Genomic DNA, 14,000 nt, shown 5'->3' with positions numbered 1-14,000 from the left:
TCGGACACACGGTGTGAACTGTGGGGTTGTCCTGTGCAGGGACAGGAGCTGGACTCGATGATCCTTGCGGGTCCCTTCCAGCTCAGGACGTTTTGTGATTCTAAGTGAATTTGTTTGCTGGGGACAGGGGAAGCCCTGAGGGTGCTCAACTCTCAGTTCACCCAGAGCCTCCCAACCAGCTCTAGCCCAGCAGTATGCAATGGGAAGAGGGACCCACGCTTTGAGATTCTCTCAAACCCACTCCCCAGCACTGGAGCTGAACAAAAAGGTCTCCGACAACCAAGCCCAAGCAGGCTCCTACCAGTGGCCGTAGTCCAGGTGCTGCCGGATCAGCGTATGGGGCTGCACTGACCCGTAAGCGTCCACCTCGGGCATGTTGAGATCATCAATGAAGTACACGAGCTTCTTGGTACCTGGAGGGCCATAATTCCTACCAGCCTTTTTCTCCAGAGGTTTCTCAAGCATACCTGTAGGGAGGCAGAGGTGCAAAGCTCATCTACTGGGAGAGCAACTGCTGCAAAATAAAAATGACTTCTCAGCCCAGCTCAATGCTGTGCTGTGTGTAGCTACAGCGGCCCCTCAAGGAGCTGAGATGTCCCCCAGCTGCAGCTGTATGAGGAGCAGCTGAGGGGCCTGGGGGTTCAGCTGGAGAACAGGAGCTGAGGGGAGACCTTCTGATCTCTGAACTGCCTGAAAGGAGCTTGGAGCCAGGGGGGTCGGGCTCTGCTCCCCAGGAACAAGCGCCAGGAGCAGAGGAAATGGTCTCAAGTTGCGCCAGGGGAGGCTGAGGCTGGATCTGGGGAACAATTTCTTCCCCAAAGGGCTGTGGGGCATTGGAACAGGCTGCCCAGGGCAGTGCTGGAGTCACCAGCCCTGGAGGGTTGGACAGACGTGGAGATGAGGTTCTCAGGGACTAGAGTGCTAGAGCTGGGTTACGGTTGGACTCGATGATCCTGAAGGTCTCTTCCAACCAAACTGATTCTATGATTCTACAGTGCAGCTGGGAGCCCTGCAGGGACCCTTGGTCAGCACTTTGGTTTGACTTAAATCAGAAAGCTCTCAACTCTTCCTTCCAAACAAAAATACAACAAACTTCGTCTGCTACAAAACATGTCTACCTCAGAGCAAACAAGAGCTTTTCATGCAAGATAAAGCCTTTTGAATCTCTTCTGCATAATTTTTTAAACGGAATCTTGCTTGCAGAGGTGGCTGTGCCAGAGCAGTGAGCGTCCCCTGCTGCCTGCCCCGGCGATGCGGCAACTGCAGCGTGGCCAGGGCAGCAGGCACTGGGCGCTGCGATGGAGAAAGGGAGATGGATGCTGTGGGCGCAGAAGCCCACGAGCAAAGCTGCTGGTTTTGTGAATATATGCATCTTTTACCCTGTTAGACAAAAATAGGCGATCTCAGGGCCAAATTCCTGGACATCTTCAGAACAACCAACATGACACTTTTATTTAAATGCATCAAATAATCATAAGTTCCCTGATCTTCTCACCAGCGTTACCCAACCCTCCAGATAATGTGACAAGACTTAATTCCAACACGAGCTGTCAAATTACCACCTAGTTTCAAGTAGGGTCACGCACACGCAAAGGAAAGCACGGAGAGAACAGTTTCGCATTTCAAAGCCTTGGAAGACTTTAATTTGTTTTAGCAGAAGGCTGGGGTCATATGTTGCTCTAGCTCATAAAACGTGGGGAATATTTATAATCCTGGGCTGATATTTAATAAAAATCACCCCACGTCGCTGCACATCATGTTCTATAGGTTATTGATTCCTCTGATTGCAGCCCAGGCAACCTTTACTGTCTCAGTAAGTGGAAAAGCAAACGGAAGCAACGCTCCTCTGCCCAGACCCCGGGTGGGTTTTCTGCCCTGTGCTTACTCGAAGAATTTGTTTCATTAGCAGTTTTGGGTTGGCAACAGACCTATAAGGTGCTATAAAGCAGCACACGGTAAGTAGCAATTCTTTGTAATTAGGGAAGACTGGCAAATGTAAACGGGACTGGGAGTTTTTTTAAGCCATTTATTATCACGTGCAAAAGTTGTTAAGGAAGATTTCTATTCCGTTGGTTTGTTTCAGATCACAGACCTTTCAAAACGCTGGGTTTTCCTGCTTGGGTGCACTGCAGACAGCTCGCCTTGCTCACCACTCAAAACGCAGCTGATTTCTTGTCACAGACAGTTGCTGCACAAAGGAATGGATTGTGCTACGAAAAATGATGAATCTTTCCTCAGCGGAGCCTCTCTCCCCGTTCAATAAAACCACAATATTTGAAATTTCTGGTAGCAAGTTAAATTAAGTGTTTCAAATAAGCATTTAATTTAAATTTAATTAGTCCCTAATTAACATATAAAATCAGCCCTTTTTGAGGTTAAACAAGTATGCAAGAGATTCATCACACTGAAATGCAATTACTGGGGATCAAGTGACATGTTCGTGGAAGTGGTATTTTAATTCAAAGCCGTATCTCACAATAATAATAAGGGGCGGTGTGTCTGTGTGAGATCCTGACACATACTCAAACCAGCACCTCAAAGAAACAGTCTGGACACCTCGTACCTTCTGGTTGGTGAGCAAGGGAGAGGGAAAAAAAGAACCCAAACAAAAAAAACCACAAGATTTATTGCAATTTCTCTGAATGACAGAAGTCAGGGCTACATCTGATGGAGGGGCAGAGGCCCAAGAGGGCACGAAGCAGAGCGAGGCCCAGGGCAAATGCCACAGAATGTGGTATTTAGTCACAATAAACTACAGAAAATCCCCAAACTGGCCCCAGGTTCAGGCAGAGAGAGTGTTGGGCTCCTTTTAACCCCTGTGCACATGGCGCTTCTGGAAGCCACAGGATGCAGGGATGGGTTGAACAACAACTCTGCTTCCCCTAAGGGCTGCATCTTATACATCTCTGCAGCAACAGGCACCTTGTCTAAGGAACTACTGGAACTCAGGTTAGGATCTTTTTTAAGTAAGAAAAAATCCAAAATTACTTTGTGCCCATGTTTTACAAATTTAAAGATGTGCCTGCTGGGGAAAAGAATAAAGCAGCCAAGTGACAAACTACACAAAAAGGGACAAATTAACTCTAAAAAATGAGCAGCAGGGATCCAGGCCAAGCAGTATAAATCATGCTTCTCAATGCAAATCTCACCACCACATCTTCATCCACACACAAGACAACTTGCTCCTCTGTGCAGGGGAAGAAAATCACTGACTCAGCCCACAGCTCATGACCAGGGACACGGTGCCAGGTCTGCCTGTACAAATAACACCTGCACACACTCGCCCATCCAGCTGGAGACAAACGGCTGCACATTCACAGAATCACAGGATCCCAGGCTGGTTGGGCTGAAGGGACCTCTGCAGATCCCCCAGTCCAAGCCCTGCTCACGCAGGGTCACAGAGCAGATCACACAGGTGGGTCCAGGCGGGTTTCAATGTCTCAGAGAAGGAGACTCCACACCCGCTCTGGGCAGCCTGGGCCAGGCTCTGGCACCTCCCAGCAAACAAGTTTCTGCTCATGTTCAGATGGAGCCTCCTGTGTTTCAGTCTGTGCCCGCTGCCCCTCACCCTGGCGTTGGGCACCACTGAACAGACTCTGGTCCATCCTCTGACACCCACCCTGAGATATTGATCCCATTGATCAGATCCCTCTCAGCTTCTCTTCTCCAGCTCAACAGCCCCAGAGCTCTCAGTCTCTCCCCATAAGAAAGAATCTCTAGGTCCCTCAGCATCTTTGTCCCCCACCCAGGCAGCTGGACAGAGAGACAGACAGACAGACAGACAGACAGACAGACAGACAGCTCAGCCCATTTAGCAGCTCAAGGGCATTTTGCAGAGACCCCAACACAGGGAAAAAAGCAAAGGGGCACCTGGGAGGGAGGAGGGAGACTGCAGCCATCACACACTAGCAAGACCCAAAACCCTTCAGACCTGCCCCAGAAAGCTGCCGTGACTCCACGACACAGCCCCAGGTGACACAGCGTGGGCTGAGCCTGTGCTGTCACCTCTGCGAGTGGATCAGTCCCACAGGGCAACTTTAAACTCTGACACCTTCCTTAAAACATCTGCAGTGTCGGGAGCCCAGCAGAGCACAGACAGGGGCTGTGATGCTCATGGCCGTGAGCGTGTTCGCCCCAGGGCCACCTGGCCAGGAAAAACCCACATGGTGAAGGTTAAAACCTTGGTCTCACTGGTGCTGGTCCTGTAGAGGGAGTAAAGGGATTTCAGGACACTTGGGTCAGACCAAACTCCATAAAGGAAGTTATTTTGGTTTACAGTGACCCACAGCTGTTGTTCAACTCAAAACAAGCAAGGTTGTTTCATTCCTGATTAATAAATACATGTAGAAAATTATCCTCTCTCTTTAGGTCAACTGAAAGTGAAAATACCATTCCAAAATGAGTCACTTTTCAACAATTCCCTCTTTCTCTTCATCTGTGAAAAGACTACACAGCAGAACTGACCTTATCCTGGTCTCAAACTTCATCTTTCACTGATGTGCCAAAATCCTCATCAAAGATATTCTCATGGGCTTCCCCAGGTCAGAGCCTCCCAGGGTCAGCAGCCGTGTCCCCTGGGGCGGTGGGATGTGGCACCCGCTCCGTGGGAGCACACGGGGCTGCATCAGGATGCGGGGGACAGCCCAGGAACCAGCAGCACCTGCACATCCCCATTAGCACTGTCCTCACTGACAACTGGGATGCAATTCCCATCATTGCACTCTGAGGACAGCTTAGATCCCAGCCAAGCAACCCATTCTATTCAGCACGGGCTTAAATTCAAGCGTATTAAAGACACACCTCAAGTCAAGTACGAGCTGTGTGCTGTAGAGAACAGCAGCAGATTTAAGTGTGTGCTTTGCACAGCCCTGAACCAGAGTCGTGGTGTTCAGAATTCAATCCCTCATGTTGGGAAATGCCATTTTCCATAAAACCAGGAGTCTGCGGACCAGTGAGTTTCACAGTGGGATTTAAGAGTCAGTGGGTGCCAGTGCAGTGCCCACAGTGCACACCCAGCTCCAAACCCCGACGGACACCCCAGGAATTTGGTGACCTGCCAGGCAGAAGCCCCACATCTCAGCCATTGTCTTACCTTGCAGCATGGCAGAGGTGGTGTAGTAGTTAAACGGGACCTTCTTCACCACATAGGCGTCTGTATCCAGTGAGCAGAGCTTGTCCCCCACCAGCACAGACTTCCCCGTGCCGGCGTTGCCCACCAGCATCACGGGGCGCCGGCGCTCCAGGAGCCTGTCCATGAAGTACCGCACACGGACCGTCTCGGTGGTGGGCACCAGGCAAGCCTGAGAGGGGCAAAACGAGCAGGTAAGTGTACCCATCTGTGGCACCACCCCACTGCCATGTTCTGAGGAGACATCAAACTGGGAGAGCCAGGAATGAGTGCGGTGACCTGAGTTTCTAGATGGCGCTAGGAAGGGAACAATACACTGCTACCAACCATTCAAGTCAAACTATCTGTACAGACGAAACAATGACAGCGGGATGCTGAGAGCAACATCTGGATCTCCCCGCAAACACACATTTTGCTAAAATGGTAACAATTTTTACAAGTCATCTGCTCACTGTGGCACCTCTAAAAGGAAAGAAAGGCATAGCTGGCAAACGCAATTCACTACCTGCAGCAACTCTCATTTTTCGTCCAAATCATATAAACAACCCTATTTTCAGCCACGCAGAATGACGAGATGGTGTCTCAGGGACTTTGTCACTACGTTGTCCCACATCCTGCTTCTCTCTGCAGGCCAAACGCACCTCCATCCCGCACCCTGGGCACACCAGCCCTGGCTCATAGGTGTCTCTGAGCCTGCGCCTCATGTACATCACTCAGCTCTGGAAGATGGATGGAGGATGAGTCTTCACAGTCAAAGTACAGTAAAGAAAGATGGGTAATTGAGTTGTACTTCATAAAGAATGTGTCAAGGGTTTTGATTGTGGGGTGACAATACAACCATGGCAGATGTGGTGTTAGCCCCCTCTCCCCCACCTTCAGCCCCTCTCTCTCCCCCATTCCCACTCAGGACAGGTGATTGGGAGGGAAAGAAGGATAGATAGAAGAGAATTGGAAAAATTAAAGATGTTTTACTAATGCTACTAATAAGAATAGAGAAAATAATACAAAATATACAAAACCAATCTTGAAAGCCCCAGCAACTGCAGAGCTGGCACCTGAAGTCCTGGACTGGACTGTGCAGCCAACCGGAGCTGGATTCAGTCTGTCATGAGGCCTCAGTTCGCAGGGACGACCAGCAAGGTCCTCTCCTAATCTCGGCCATAAGCAAAATGGACGAGATCCTCGTGATCTCCCACTTTTATATGAAGCATTCACGTGAATGGGATGTTATACTCTGTTTGTCAGTTTCTTGGTCACCTGTTTCTCATTGCCCCTCTCGCGAGATGCGAATCTGTCCTTATCAATAACCTCACATTCCATTGCTATGTTTACCAAAACATGGATCTGGTTCTCCAGGAAAACGCAGCTGATATGAAGGTTTTACCTGACAGGCAAATTCACTAAAAGAGAAACTTGTTTTTAACAAAACCAGGACGGAACGCCATTCTTATTATGAAGTGCTTGACCTCGAATGAGACTTCAATTGAAATGCCTGCATACAGTCACTAAAATGCATGTGCTCTGACCAGACAAAACACGTGCAAGGTTCACATACCTGTAAGGGCATTTCTGGATCAAATTCAAACTGAGGAATAAGTTTAGACCAAGGTTCAAACTTCTTCGTTTCTGGATCAGTGTAGAAGTCAAAGACTGTGCCCTGAGAGGGAAACTTGATAGTCTTGAATTCTGCCACCCACCACTTGCTGAACTCCACTCTGTAGTCCACAAGCTATAAGACAAAAAGTGGAGAAAATACACTAATCTGGATCAATTCATTAGTAATGGAGAATGTTATCTATCCCAGTCCACCAGAGCGGGATTAGTCCTTAAAATATATTCCACAGCATAAAGTTCTTATCATTTTTCCTGCTATTAAGCCTAATTTTTCATTTTCTTCATTTCTGCTCATCAGTCCTATTTATTCATCTAAATAATTCATCCTCTGTGTTGATCACTCTTGGTATGTCTGAGACTAGATAGATGGATCAATTTGAAAAAGAGAAATACGTGCCTATGACTAAACAGACCGCTTGATTGATTCTTGGTGCCTACTTCTTCCAACAGACAAGGACACAACATCCGTCTACATCTGTGCTCATGGTCAGTCACAGCATGCATACCAAAGCCTTTCCTCATCAATCACACCACTCTATTCAGAGTGAGTTGTTGTCTTCTGGCTTCTTTTCAAGCCACAACGTTTCAGCCAAGCAGGACTGCAGACCCCAGCGTACCAAAGCAGCAGCGAGGGTCTGCCCCTTTGACCCCGCCGTGATTCTGCGCTGCCACATTCCCCTCAAAGCACCCGTTTCCTTGCTTTTCCCCATTGTATCTTTCTACACATGGAGATTTTGGAGCATCTGAATTTTTTCAACTGGGGTGACAGTTTTGCTTTAGATGCTGGGTCAGGACTCACCAAATGTGCTTAGTCCCCTCCTCTGCCCTAGGTCTCCTGTATGACATTGGGCCAGCCATTCTGCCCAAACACCTTCCCATGTGGACAATGGGAACTGGAGAGAGGTGGAGGGGAGGAGGAGAGGAAAATTGCTGTGAGAAAGATGTTTGTGAAATACCGGACGCATCATTTAGCCCGTTTTAACAGCACAGTTTGTTCCTGGGGTGTCTGCGGGTCTCTCCTCCCCATAGCCATACAATGTGGGGTCACCAACACATTGTCCATAGGCTGCTCGGCCTCCATAAGGAAACCTGGGTTTGTTGCTGAACTGAACCAAGTGTCCTCCATAAAGCCTCCTGAGCCACAGTCCCTCAAAAGACCAGTGGATTTGAAAAACACATTAATAGTATCCACGATTTTGCAGACTCATGCTATTCAGAGAGGCAGAATCCCTGTAATTCTCCGTTCTCCTGTTGTTCTAACTCCTCAGCAGCGGCAGCAGAGTAGCCCGCAGTGGAGCGGGACGTGCGTGGCTGCTAAAAGCTTTCCCACAAGGGTGCCCTTACCCCGCACAGCCAAACCGCCTGCAAGCGCGCTGTGCCGCGCTGCCCGCCCTCCCTGACCCCGCGGTTAAATGGAGCCACTCCAGCCCCAGCTCTATTGCCAGAACGGTGTGGAATTCAAACCACTTCCTTAATAAAAACCCCATATGGATTACCGCTAATTTCAGAGCCAGGAAATGGCAAATCTATCATCTGTTTTTATACAGGGGCCCCGCTACCCACCAACAAGCACCGAGTAGTGGGAAGCCTCCCAGACTGTTTCTCCTGACATTTCGGCCGCGAAAGGTCAGCGCGAAGGGCACCTTCGGTGGAAAGCAATAAACAGATTTTATATTGGATCATTTTTCATCAGGCTCCCCATTGCTCGGACTGCTGTATCCTCGCACTCTCAGCTCTGACATTTACAGAGCATCGCGGGCAGTAACGCACAGCCAGGCTCCCGGCGGAGCCTCCCGGAGGGTCGCTGTGCCTGCAGCTGCTCCTGCAGCCCACCCAGAGCCACTACCGCAGGCAGGAGCCCGGCCTGATGCACCCGAGACTGACTGTGCGGCATGGGGAACACAGCGGCCAGCTGCCACAGCACCGCACACCAGCATACTTGCGCTTGTACTGCTGAAGCAAAGACAAGTAGTGCTTCCCAGGCTTTACTGTGTTTTGGTTTGTTTCTTTAAGTCATCCTAGACTGGCAACACTAAGGCTGAGTATTTCCCAGCTGGCACATGGGAAATGGAGGCTCCACAAGGACCAAGGAAGCTGGTCTCGCACAGGTCATTCAATGGTCACAAGGTGTGATGGCACCAAGTGAGCACCCAGCTGAGCTTGAGCTGTGTTGTTCAGCACTTCCTGAAGCATCTGATCCTTGGCATGGAGCAAATCTGAAGAGACCAGCAGACACTCTAGGTCTGGCGTTAAGGTACATGAAAACACACAAAGAGACCCCTGGGAGCACTTGAGCAGCCATCAAGAACGGCAGTGCCTCCACCCGAGCTGGGGAGGGGTGTCTGGTGTTACATTCATGGAGAGACCTCCCGCATAGTCCAGACAACACAGAGTTTGACACAAGCCCAGCGGAGATCAGACGTGGATCTCCAAGCCCTTGACAGCAGTGCAGTGTGGGCAGACCCAGACATCAGGACTACACACTTTAGATCTGAGGATAAGGCGTCCTCTGACTAGGGGATGCAACCACCCAAGAGTAGGTGTGCCCCTGTGGCCACGAAAGTCAATGGCACCTGGGGTGCCTTAGGAAAAGTATGACCAGCAGGTCAAGGGAGGTTGTTCCTCCGGCTCTGCTCTGCCCTGGTGACAAAACACCGGCTGGTTTGTGTTATGTAGCACGGCTACCTGTGCAGTCAGAAGGCTGAAAGACTGCTCCACTGATACATCCATCTGATAAATCAGTCTTAATTTGATCACATTATGCACATCCACAGGCTTCTATAAGTTAACCTTATGTTTCTCCCCAGTGAAATGCATCTGCATAAGCAAACATCCCTCCACCTCTACCACTGACCCCTCAGCTGTTCTCCGGTGGTGTTACACCCTGGATAACGAGGCCTTTCGTAAAAGGAATTGTTGTGTTTCTAGTTTATTATCACCTATATGAGAGCCCCAGGAAAACAGCATTACTGGCATAGCACTATGTTTCAGAAAGCATGAAGAAATCAAAACAACACAAAACCACACAAACAAACTGTGTGAAAGATGCTGAAGAGGCATCTTCCGTCTTACCTGATCTCGAAACATTGATCCACCAAAGGCCCAGACGGCAGCAAAGACAAAGTAAAGTTCATAAAGCTCCTTGGGACAGTCAGGAGGTGTGTTCTCCTCTGCCAGGAGACATTCAAGGAGGTAGCACAACATCTGAACCACACTCTGTTCAGGAATGGGAATAATCTTCTTAAATCTAAGGGATGGAAATTAGAAAGCAATACGTCCATCACAACCCAGGAAGACTAGAAATGCTCTTTCAGAACACTGGCATTCTGCTTGTCAGCGGTACGTGTCCTATTCCCAGGTACAATAAAGAGAACACCCATTCTCACACTCAGACCCGCTGGCACCGGCACATATACAAGTAATAACAATAATCAGAAGTTTCAAGCATTTTAAAACTTTGATCTTCTTGAAAGAAGCAGAATGGAAGACTTGCTAAAGGCAATGATTTCCTGCGAGCACGATGAGTTCAAAAGCGGTCAAATAGAGGAGTAATAAAATAAACCCTTTCATCTTGCCATTTTACATTCATTTAAGCTACACTTACAGAATTCCAAACTAATATTGTAGCTGCACTGAAGTCCTCCATAAAGTAATTATAGCTATTTGAAAGGTTGGTTCTACGATTTCTGAATTGAGCAAGCTACCAAAACACTCAGCTCAGGGTTGCCTGCAGCTAATCCCGTGGATTTCACGCTCTGAGACAATGTTCAGCAAACAGAATGGGAAACGTCCGATTGACTTTGCTACCAACAGTCAAAACCAACTTGGTCCCACAGAGAGAAGTTCCCTAGCACAATGTTTAAGTCCTGATTCCAGACCCTTCTGACACATCCCCCTTTTGGCTGACATCTCCCATGCTCACTGATTTTTCTTCTGTTTTTGAAGGAAAGTGCAACTATAGGAAGCAAGTAGAGGATGGGAGATGCTCCCTTAAGTTTTCTGGGACTCTCCTTTGGCCAGTCCTCACCACAGTATGAGAAAGAGAATGGTTTCACATGATGATAAGCAAGAACCACATGACTTCCCTGTGGACACTGCTTTAAAGCCAAATCAAGCCAAGAAGCACTAGGACCCTTCCAAATACCCAAGTTCTTAATGAAAAATAACTTGTGGAGTGGGCTCAGGTCTAGCCTGACACATCAGGAGGCTGAAAAGCTTTCTCTTTGGGATCTGCCGGAATTATTTTCCAAGAGATAGAGAGTTGATACAGGAAATACAATAAAAATCAAATCAAAATCAGATGAAAACCAGATCTGACCAACACGATACAGGCAGGAGCGTCACTCTGCCCACCTCGCCCTGCTGGTTCTCTGAGCTTAAGCCAATGATGCTCAGGGCTTCCAGGGGCAAGAAGGATCATGTGCAGCACAACCCAGCGCAGCACAGCTGGGCTGGACAGTGGCAGGTGTCCCCATGCCCTCACCACGGGTGACACAATCACTCATCAGATGGTACCTTGTTCTGAGGGTGTCCAGGCAAATGGGCAGGTACTTATCAAACAAAACGGCCAGGTTGGCTCTTTCGGACTGGATCTCTCGCCTGTCGATCCAGCTGCTCACTGGAGGATTCCAGCCCAGATCCGACGGGTTGATGTACAGGATCCCTTTAGGCCCAGGGTAGGAGAGAACATATAGTAAAGACATAGCAGAAACTGTTCCTTTCTTCCAGCAGAGTTTACCAGGTACTTCCACACAACTAAAACCCTATCAAATATGACGGGACGTCCCATTACCTGCCCCCTTTTCCTGCCCCACTGCAGAGTAGAAACATGAACAGTGAAGAAACTTCACCCTTGAAACCACGGCGCTTTTCATGACCTTGCCCTAAATTCAGAACATTGTCTTGTCTGAGCAGTTTCATTGCTCTGGGCCCCATTTCCCCATGTGTAAAACTAGGGGACACCTCCATTCCCTTCTCCCATACTTCATGCACTTCTTCAGAAGATCAAGAACTCTTTGAGACAGATACTGTCCTTCTCCTCATAAAGTCCATCCAAAGGGCTTTGCACAACAGGAGCACTCAGCAACGCTGAAGCCATGATCACCCACCAACAGTCAGAGTGCTCTGGGTAAATCTCCAGGATGATGACAGCTCCACATGTGCATTTGGGGTCAGGATCCTCAGTTTGTCTGTCAGAAACCTGCCCTGTCCACCCACGGCCGCTGTGATCTCAGGTTGGGTACTTGCAACAGGAGTCAAGTTGGCCAACAGAAGACTGGTTAATGGCACGAGATCCTCCTGGGTTCACGGCAAATCCCAGTGCGGAGCTCAGGCCAGGACTCACCCGCTCGGGACACGGTTGCTGGGGTGGCTGTGCGCAGGTGGCTGATCTCAAACACCAACCGCATCGTTGGGTTCAGAGGGATTCTCTCATTGCTCGCCAGGGTCAGCACCTGCATTGGGCAGACAGACAGACAGACAGAATGACATCTTCCCCAGGAACAGGAATGAAAAGCATTCAGCACTTTGCACTAAAAAGCTTGGTTGCTGCCAGCACAGTTCCTTGAGGGAATGCAGCTGATTTCCAGCAGGTAGTAGAACTGTCTTCCATGACTCAAAGGAACAGCACTCCCTTCGAGCGGCGGAAAAAGGTGTGGAATTATGACCCCACCCTATTTTTGAAGGGCCTGGAGTTACAATCAGGACATCTGTGATTATCCACGAGCCCAGTTCCAGGAAGGGAAATTACAATGAAACCATGATTTGAGCTATTTCCCCTCATGCACCATTTTCTATATGTGATATTGTTTGGTGTATCTGAAGAAACACAACCGCATTATTCTAGGAGGTGTTATTTCAGCATCTGCATTTTTAGGCTGAACCATGCCATGCAGTCAAAGAATATCTCCTTCTTTAACTTATATTCATTACCTTATTATCATCCATCACAGTATTAAGAGACTCAATCCACATTGGATCAATATCTCCATCTAGTGCCATCCACTTGGGACCGTCATGCGTGATGTTGGCCAGCTCTCGCATGACTGATGAAAACAGGCCTGGGAGGGTGACAGGAAGATGGTGATGAACACTGAACTTGACACCTGCTCTAACGGTTTTCTCCAGCAACACAGTAAAAATTACTCTAATTAATGCTTTCCTCTCAAACATGCAAAACTCTATGTGCCTATACGTAAATATTACTATATCACAATACGGTTCTAGTTTGCTTTAAAGTGAAAAAAGGGTTATCAGTTATCACTACTGAAAATGATTGCAGACCTACGCACGAGCTTCATTCCCACCGAGAATCATAAGGGATAAGAAAAATGTAGAGTAGCTACTCAAAGGCAAAAGGCGGCATGAGTTATACAATGCAGAGAAAACCACCTGAATATGCCTAGGAAATCCTTATAAATATTTTTTTGTGGCTCAAAGTATATCAGGGCAATCAAGATGCATTCAACGCTGGGTCATGGCTTTAGTGAGACTGAGGGGAGAACAAGCACAGAATGACATTGAATGACAGAACAAAATGTTGGTAAAATCAAGGAGAGAGAGGATACAGAGTCTCAAGGGGAGTAAATAATGAATGTTAAGAAGACCACGAAGGCTGGGAATAGAGCAGCAGCACTGCAGAGCAAATGAAAACTCCACAAAACTATTGCTCTCCTCTACATGTGAAAATACCTCGGGAGATGCTGGTCTTCATGAAAAAACATCAGGCAAACATTAAAAAAAAGCCTCTCTTCCAGTGAATTGTGACAAGGACTCTTTTTTTTTTCTTTTTTTCTCCAGGACAAGCTATTTCTTTGTGATCCAGATCAGGAACAGCTAGTGGCACCATCTGACTGAAGACAAAGCTTGTGCTCAGCAAATGCAGAACGGCTCACCTGGAACAGGTGTGTGATCCCGAGACTGGGTCAACAAAAATAACGCTTCAGCGCCTCTGCCTCCAGCCAGTTCCTTACGTGTTGGACACGCGCCTTGGGAACCACTCCGACATTATTAGCATCAGAAACAGTTGCTGTCTCAGGGCATCAGGGCTTCCCTCGGATACACCGCGGCAGCGGGGAGAGGAAAGCGCCTCTGTCCTGACCCTGTGCATCCACAGCACACGGCTCTCTTGGGGTTTAAAAGAAGAGTTTTGTTCTGCAAAGAACACTTTTGGGATTCCCATATGGGACCTTTTACCACCTAACATGTAGGACCTTCTCAACTTCTGATAATGTGACAGGATAAAACTGGGGAGCGGAAA

General features: G+C 48.4%; 1 pseudogene; it reads right to left on the bottom strand.

Annotated features, from left to right (window-relative positions):
• Positions 1–258: 258 nt before the first annotated feature.
• Positions 259–14,000, bottom strand: part of LOC136111015 (dynein axonemal heavy chain 9-like) — a 69,785-nt pseudogene continuing 56,043 nt past the window's right edge.

The sequence above is a fragment of the Patagioenas fasciata genome, chromosome 21 (genome assembly GCF_037038585.1).
Source record: "Patagioenas fasciata isolate bPatFas1 chromosome 21, bPatFas1.hap1, whole genome shotgun sequence".
Classification (NCBI taxonomy): Eukaryota; Metazoa; Chordata; class Aves; order Columbiformes; family Columbidae; genus Patagioenas; species Patagioenas fasciata.
Note: the sequence above shows the minus strand (reverse complement) of the source record. Positions and strands in the feature narration are given on the sequence as shown.